Raw genomic sequence first — 8603 nt, forward strand, 5'->3', positions numbered from 1 at the left:
TCATACCATCTTTGGTCCTTCCTATTTAAATCGGTTCACAAAACAATAGATGCTCTTATATGATGTTAAACTATAAGATCTTATCTATCTGCAAGGCATAATAGAATAACGATATATGAAAGCTTGATCGTCCGTTCGTAGAAAAAGTCGAACAACTAAAGTAACATACAGAATGTGAAGTCATTCCAACTAGACGAGTTTGTGACCTTCCAGCTGAAGGTCCTATATTCCCACATCGCAAAATATTAAAATAACGAATAAATTTGTTAGGTATAGATGGGTTAGGCAAGCCACACCTGGCATGCCGGGCATACTGGTCATAATTTTCAAGCAGCATCTTGCCAGCCAGTTCATTTAGAGTTGATTCTGGAAATGGTTCAATCAATAAACACCTAAATACCTGCTCTGCCAAGGAAGATAAAAGACATGAATCTAAAGTTCTAAAGCAGAATTATCGAAAGAAATTTGCAGTCTTTGCGGTTCTTATCAAACAAACTGATAAAAAAAATAAAAGAATCAAGTATGGGTCCGATGGAACTTACAATGAGTACATGTCGTAATCCAAGACTTGGATTCCAATCATTTTTTAGAGTGTTTATACAAATTTCACCATTGGTCGCAATATTTGGATGAAAAATCTGTCAGGAAGTAGCCTGCAGTACCCAAGGACTTCATAATATTCACTATTGCTTGGTGACTAAAAAATCCAAGATGATTCACATGACCCAGTTTTGAATTTTTCTAGTTCATAGCAGTGTTTAAATCTAACTATGCTTGGATTACTATAATAACTTATAAAACACGCCTATTAAACGCAACTGCAAGCAATGAAGTTGCGTTATTATACTTCAGGAGTCCGAATGGCATGATCCAGTTTTAATATTTTCTAGCTCATAGCAGTGTTGAAATCTAATTATGTCTGGATTACTATAATAACCTATAAAACATACCTTTTGGAGGAGAATGAGGGAAATCACGAGACAGTAATAATTTCATACGGAAAACACCATTTTCATATGGAGTCCCAGCTGCAAAACCGAAAATATTCTCAGTAAATGGAAGAGTAACAAGCATGCTGCAAAGGAAGTAAATTTGTCTGGACTATGGAGAGAATTACTTGCCTGGCCCTTCAATGTCGGCATAAATGATTGAAAAGTCATCATCATTTGCACCAACTTTAATGCCTTCCGGTGGCGATTCATCGAGACTCTTCAACTACTTTGCCAATTGCTTTATAACATTCGGTGGAAGATTTTCATTGGTTGACTAACAAAACACAATAGAACAATGTAATAAACACAATTACTAAATGATCAAATAATGAGTTCATACACAATGAAAATGTCATAACACATAAAGAAACTTTGATTTTGGTTTTCTTAAATCAGCATATTAATCGGACACCTAAAACTTTCTTAGCTGACTAGGAAAAATAATAACATGCAACTAGCAATTGAACATATAAATGGTAGAAACTTACCATGGTGAGGGAAGAACAATAATCCTAGAAGAAAAGCCTAAGAACCACAGTAAGACGATTCCCAAAAGTAGCTTTGAAAGAGTGGTCTGCATTGTTCTTGTAATTGAAAATGTAACTTGATTTGAAGGTATGGCAAGATAATAAGTGAGTTAATATAAAACAATCAATTGTTGGTCACATGACAAAATCTTGGAGTTCCTTGAAAAAAATAGATAGATTCTGCAAGATTAGGCCAATTATTAAACTTCAGCATCCACTATCATGAAAGCATTCAAGTTTTCCTTCCTTCATTTGTCAACTGTATTATGATTGGCATCTTACCCGTTCGAGAAATATAACTGTCTGGAATGCCTTCCATTTTGGTTCTAAAGCAGCATCCTAAAGCACAGAAAAAGATACAAACAAGAAAGCCAAAAAGTTTGCAACAATGATGGAAACATCTGAGCTCTAAATAAAAAAAATCCTTAGAATATGTTAAGGTTCAAGAACATAATAATATACAACAAGCAAAACATATCATACCTTATACGTATCCTTGACATCGGAGACAGAAAAGGCTATGTCAAACTGAGATTTCTCATTAGGTGTTGACAACTAGTTGAGAGCGTAAAAATTTAAAGCTGATCAGTTGATGGGATCCTCAACTACACAAATACCATGAACTCAAAAATTATATATAAGAATTAACCACACAAACTGACTCACTCTTTTTTGGTGAACCATGCATGGTATAGTTAGTGTACAAGCAATTTGGCAGGCTTCGAATTTGGAACTAATAATAGATGATTACAAAATTTATTCTTTGAGTTTCTCAACATACAATAAATGCAATAAAAGGTAACCCACACTTACTTTCCTACACTTCAATATCTTATTTGTATTTATATGTTCTCTGTATAGTGAGCATGATATGGTATAAAATATGATAGATAAATGATAATAAGTGCAATGCAAAGGTGAAAATGGAAAAGTGGTTCTACTTTTCTTCTTTCTTTTTTGAAGGTCTCTATATCACACAAGAAACTGGAAAGTGATACTCTCATACCTTAATTTTCTTTGAAATGCTTTTCTCTGATTCAATTTCTTCTTCTTGTTTTTTTCTTTCCCTTTCACCTTCTTTCCCTTGCAACTGTTAATGAAATCAATACACTAACAAAATTGAAAGTGTAAAACCATAAGTTTTTTTTTTTTGGGAGGGACAGAGATTCCCCATCCTAAAAAATACACCTAAAACATCTCTTCATCTCAACGAAAAAGGAAAGAAGGACAACATAAAATCATATTCACATTACCAAGTGAGGACAACGTAGCAACATTTTATCACCAACCCAATCTATGTGAAAACCATGGAAAGGCGAAACACAGGAACTGTGTATGACTACAATTACATTCCATACAAATCTAGTAAAGGTTCCAGAATGTTCAATTCAGGGGAGATTCCAACAGAAAGTTCCCTTTCAAACTTTTTCTTAGCTCTAGATGGATTATGTTCATTTCTAATAATAGTCTCCCCATCTGCATACCAAGCAATCTCCTCGCCTAGACGAATTTCCCTCTGACTACATCCACAAAAGCAATCAAAGCCTTCATTGAACAATTAAATAAACAAAATACTCAAAGCAAGTCAAAAAATAATAACAATATACCTAAGAGGACGGAACCGAACTATGACGGTGACATTTTCCTTGGATCGGTCATCATCCACAAGCAAATTCTCATAGTAAATATATTGTGGCTTGCTTCGAGCCGATGAAGATGCTGGTGAGCTCTTGTAATTGATAAATGTTTCCAGAAATTGTTTGGATGATGAAGTTGTTGAAGATGAAGGTGAATTTATAGCCTTTGAGTTGCTTGAACCTAATTTCTTCGGTTTTGATCCTCTTCTTGACGACATTTTCACCTCACTAAGGAATTCTCGCTTCTACATACAAGAAACACAAAAACGAAAGGGGGGAAAAAGAAACTCGAAATTAGAAAAATAAAATAAAAAAGTGGAGCTAAAAAGATAGAAATTAACAATAGAATGAAGAATTAATTGAGAATGAAGCTTACCCATATGTAGTGTGTAGAATCGAAGAACAAGGGATGAGCTCCAAATTAGCGGTGCTCCAAAGCCAAGAGAAAGAGAGAGAGAAAGAATGGGAAACTTAGAAAGATAATATGGGATATTACAACAGGGAGATGTCAAATGTGAAGGGAGAAGAACACACCAGGAATGTTATTGGAAGCGACGACGCTGGAGGCGAAGAAGGCTGGGCGCAGTGAAGGAGATGCCTGCTGTAGTTTTGTGGGTAAGTTGTAAACAGCGGAAAGTGGACATAAAAAAATGAAAAATGGCTAGGGCTATAGGAGATTTAAAACTACTTTGCAGTTTTTAACAATACAAACGCTACTGTTGTGTAACCAATTGCGGTGCTTTTAATTAAAAACGCCACTAATGTTAAAAACATTTGCAACTATATATAATTTTATTACGGCATTTTTTTTGTAAAAACGCCACTAAAGTACGATTCATTTGCGGTGTTTGTTACCAAAACACCGATAAAGTTATAATTTGTTGTGGCATTTATTAAAAAACGCCACTATAGGAGAACCCTATTACAGCGTTTGTATAAAAATGCTACTAAAGTACTAATCTATTACGACGCTTATTGAAAAAACGCCACTATAGATAGACTTGTTGCGGCCTTTATTTAAAAAATGCCACTATAGATGAACCTTAAAGTGACGTTTATAAAAAACACCGTTAAAGTTATCATTTTGTGGCGTTTGGAATATAAACGCCTCTATATATTTAAAGTTAGTGGCGTTTACTCTCAAAACGCCGCTAAAGAACATTTTTGCTGTAGCCTGTGCATCGAGGTAGTTTTGGTGAGGGACGTAGGAGAAGACTAATGTGGAATCTTGGACTAATGTGGAATCTTGGACCAATCTAATTTTAGCTTCTAAACGAGCACTCTCCCATTCATGTGACTGAGGTTAGCATCATCTTTAAGGTTAGCGGCCGCAGAATTGAGCGGGTTAATTTTAGACTTGTAAATGACAATAACAAGTTTTGGGGAGTCAAACTTGGTGTGTGTAGCCGTCTCATATGGTAAAACGATACCAAGTCACCGGTTTAACGCTCAATATTAGCATTACATTACCTCAAGGAATAGTTATTAACGGCGAATGATCGATTTATTAAATTGATAATTTCTATGATCAATTTGTTATTTTTAAAACATCGATGAAAAAACTAAATTCACTCAAATATTAGTGTTCATTTCTATGTTTTAGCCTTTAATATATTTACAGGTGTCAACAAAAGTGGAAAGTCTATCGTCGACACTCAACAGCAAATGTGCAATATCCCATTACCTTACTCTCTTCCTTCGAATAGTTTTCATTTCCAAAACTATTTCTTTAATCTTTTCAACATAATAATAATAATAATAAGTTTCTTTATCAATTAAAAGTTTCAATAAATTTACAAATATATAAGTGTAAATAAAATGCTCAAGGAAGCTTAATATGATTTTTTTACTTTGTACATGTAATATACGTACATACAAACATAAAATACATTTCTTGTTGGGGAAGAAACCAAACAATCAAAACAAAGCGGAAGCACAATCAGTATTATTTTTCCCTATAACTCCTATAAATAATTATGGCAATAACAATAGCACAAAATATGTTCTCTAGCAATACTAGTCAACCAATACAACCACAAAGCAAATAAATAGAGACACCAATATTTTTATATGGAAAATCCCTTTAAATCAAGGGTATAAACCACATGACTATAAAGTGCGACCAAAAGCTCCATTATCAACAAATATTCATCTACAATATAATAAAATCAAGCCCACAACAAGCATAAAACTTCAACAATGCTAACAACTAGTAATCTTTAGCAAAAAGAGAAAAATGGGAGAACATCACCATAAATGTAGCTTACTGAAAAATGGGTATTTTCGACCCTACAAGAATCAGATGAAAGATCTGACTATACAAAGTTAAAAAAAACCTTTTCTTTTATATGGTATCCAAATATTAGCTCAATCGAACCATGGATGGACCTCCAATTGAAGAGTCGATCACTACTGTACCAAACTTTAAAAAATTTGTTTTCTCCTTTCTTTTTCTCATAACGAGCTTCAATCTCTCTTAAAAAATCAAATATGATTTTTCTACTATGTAAAGGCTTCCCACACTAATTTTTATACAAAATCCAATGGTAGATTTTCACCAAAAGAAAAGACAAAAAGGTAAGACATAACCCTTTTTAAAAGTTGCAACCCATTTTTGAGTTGCACCCGATTTTAAGTTATAACTCATTTTCTGGTTGCCCATTTCTTGGTGATGAGTTACCTACATATTAGGATCCATATCCAACAAATCTTCCCTCAAATATGTGGGGAAAACCTCTATGCCAGCAGTCAAACAACATGCTTCAAACTTTCCTCTTGGTAAGGCCCTTATCAAAATATCAACACCATTATCATCAGTATAAATTTTCACAAGCTCTAACAATTTAGCTTCAAGAACATCTCGTATCCAATGGTACCTCAAATCAATATGTTTAGATCTAGCATTTAAAGTTGAGTTCTTACCAAGATGAATTGCGCTCTGGCTATCAATATACAAGACAAACCTCTCTTGAGTAAAATCAAGTTCATGCACAAACTTGTTCATCCAAAGCATCTCCTTGCACGCTTCAATTTCTGCAATGAACTCTAATTCAATGTGGACAATGCAACACACTTTTGCAATCTCGATTGTCATGCTACAGATCCCCCTAAACAAGTGATCAAATAACCTGAAGTATATCTCCTCGATCAATGTCTCTGACCATATCTGAATCTTTATATCTAACAAGAACATGTTTCTCATTGTTGAAAAAAAGTTGCTTATTGGAAGTGCAATGAAGATATCTCATAATCCACTTCACTTCATTCTAATTTTCTCTGCCTGGATTAGAAAGAAACTGACTAACTATACCAACACCATAAGCCCAGTCTGATCTCGTGCATACCATTGCATACATCAAACTACCGATAGATGAAGAGTAAGGAACTTTATGCATCTCTTCTTCTTTTCTGTAGAAAGAATATGATTGAAACTCAATCTAAAGTGCGTAGCAAAGGGAGTATTCACCGTTTTAGCTCTGTCCATACTAAACCTCTAAAGTACCTTATCAATGTACATTTCCTGTGATAACCACAATTTCTTAGCCTTTCTATCACGTGTTAACCTTATGCTAAGAATTTGCTTTGTTGGTCCCAAATATTTCATCGTAAAGGATTTAATCAATTATTGCTTTAACTTCTCAATTTTAGAAGCATTACGACCAACAATAAGCATATCATCAACATAGAGAAAAAGAATAATAAAATCATCCCCAAAGAATCTCTTGACAAACACAAAATGATCAGAAGTAGTCTTCTTGTAGCCCTGCTCCACCATAGTAGACTCAAACTTCTTGTACCATTGCATAGGAGCTTGCTTTAATCCATTCAAGCTCCTCTTTAACTTGTACACGTGGTATTCTTTCCCTTGTGTAGAAAATCCCTCTGGCAACTCCATGAAAAGCTCTTCGTTCAAATCACCATGAAGAAAAATAGTTTTCACATCCATTTATTCAACCTCTAAGTCATAACAAGTTCCAAACTTAGTATAGTTATGATTGAGGACATATTCATAATCGGAGAAAATATTTATTCAAAATCAACCCCTTTTTTTAGTATAACCCTTGACGACAAATCTAGGTTTGTATAATGGATATAAACAGTTATATTCTTACTTCAACCTGTAAACCCACTAATTCTTCAAGGCTCTCTTGCCCTTGTTTTACCAACTCAAAGGTATGATTTTCATGCAAGGATTTAAGTTCATCTTTCATCGTTTCAACCCATTAATCTTTGCATTCACTCTCCATATCATCTTTATAACATTCATATTCTCATGCATCAGTCAAAAGGACATACTTATTAGAAGAATACATGACAAAAGGTCTTCAATCTCGGGAAGACCTCCGAAGTGGAACTACTGGTGGAGCTATAGGTGTTTTTGATCATTCACAACATCATCCATGAGAGCACCAAAGTGACCTATATCTTGTTGGTCGTCATGAACATCACCATACACATCATCCTGAATAGGATCTGGTGAAGGGTCAAGAGGAAATGGATTCACGTTGATCAAGTCACCACTATCTTGTGAATATGCTTTCTCCATCTTATTAATGTCATCAATGGTCTGATCCTTAATGAATATAACATCTTGTCTTCTCATGAGCTTCTTCTGAATAGATTCTATAACCAAACTCACCATCTAAACCATAACCAATAAAGATGCATTGTCGAATCTTAGCTTCCAACTTGGATCTTTCATCAGTTAAAACATGAACAAATGTGTTACAACTAAACACGCAAAAGTGATCATATGACACGTCTTTACCAAACCAAACTCTATCTGGTACATCACCTCGTAAAGGAACACTAAAAGACATATTAATCATATGTGCCATTGTATTCAAAGCTTTAACCAAAAACGATCTTGGCAACTTTGCGTCTGTCAACAAACATCTGACTCTCTCAATCAATGTTCAGTTCATTTTTTAGCTAAACCATTTAACAGTGGAGTCTTCGTTGGTGTCCTCCAATGTCTGATTCCTTTTCGTATAAAATACTCATGAAATGTCCATGTGTACTCGCCACCATTATTACTACGAATGCACTTTAAATTCTTCCCTATTTCTCTTTCAATTAATGCTTGAAACTATTTTAACACCTCAAAGACTTAGTCTTTCGACTTCAAAGTATAGCCTCACAGCTCTCTTGAATAATCATCAATGAAAGTCACAAAATAAAGTGCACCACCATGTGACCTTACCTTTATCAGACCACAAACATATGAATAAACCAACTCTAGCTAATATGATCTTCTATAGGGAGGACGACTTCTAAAGGAAACTCTTCAAAACTTTATAGCTAAACAATTAGCGTAATTCTTTAGTGTAGCATTTTTCAAATTCCGAAAGATTATTCTTCTTAGCTAAACAGTTAAATGGAAATACGGTTGGAGGTGGGCAATTTCTTGAAGGGAATGATTGCACGTAAGAGTGAAGCTAGGCAAA

At 34.4% G+C, this 8603-nt stretch overlaps 1 pseudogene; it reads right to left on the bottom strand.

Moving 5' to 3' along the window:
- Positions 1-415: 415 nt before the first annotated feature.
- LOC120120886 lies at positions 416-2796 on the bottom strand (annotated as a pseudogene).
- Between the last annotated feature and the right edge of the window lie 5807 nt (positions 2797-8603).

The sequence above is a fragment of the Hibiscus syriacus genome, unplaced genomic scaffold, assembly GCF_006381635.1.
Source record: "Hibiscus syriacus cultivar Baekdansim isolate YM2019G1 unplaced genomic scaffold, ASM638163v2 tig00110348_pilon, whole genome shotgun sequence".
In the NCBI taxonomy this organism is placed as follows: Eukaryota; Viridiplantae; Streptophyta; class Magnoliopsida; order Malvales; family Malvaceae; genus Hibiscus; species Hibiscus syriacus.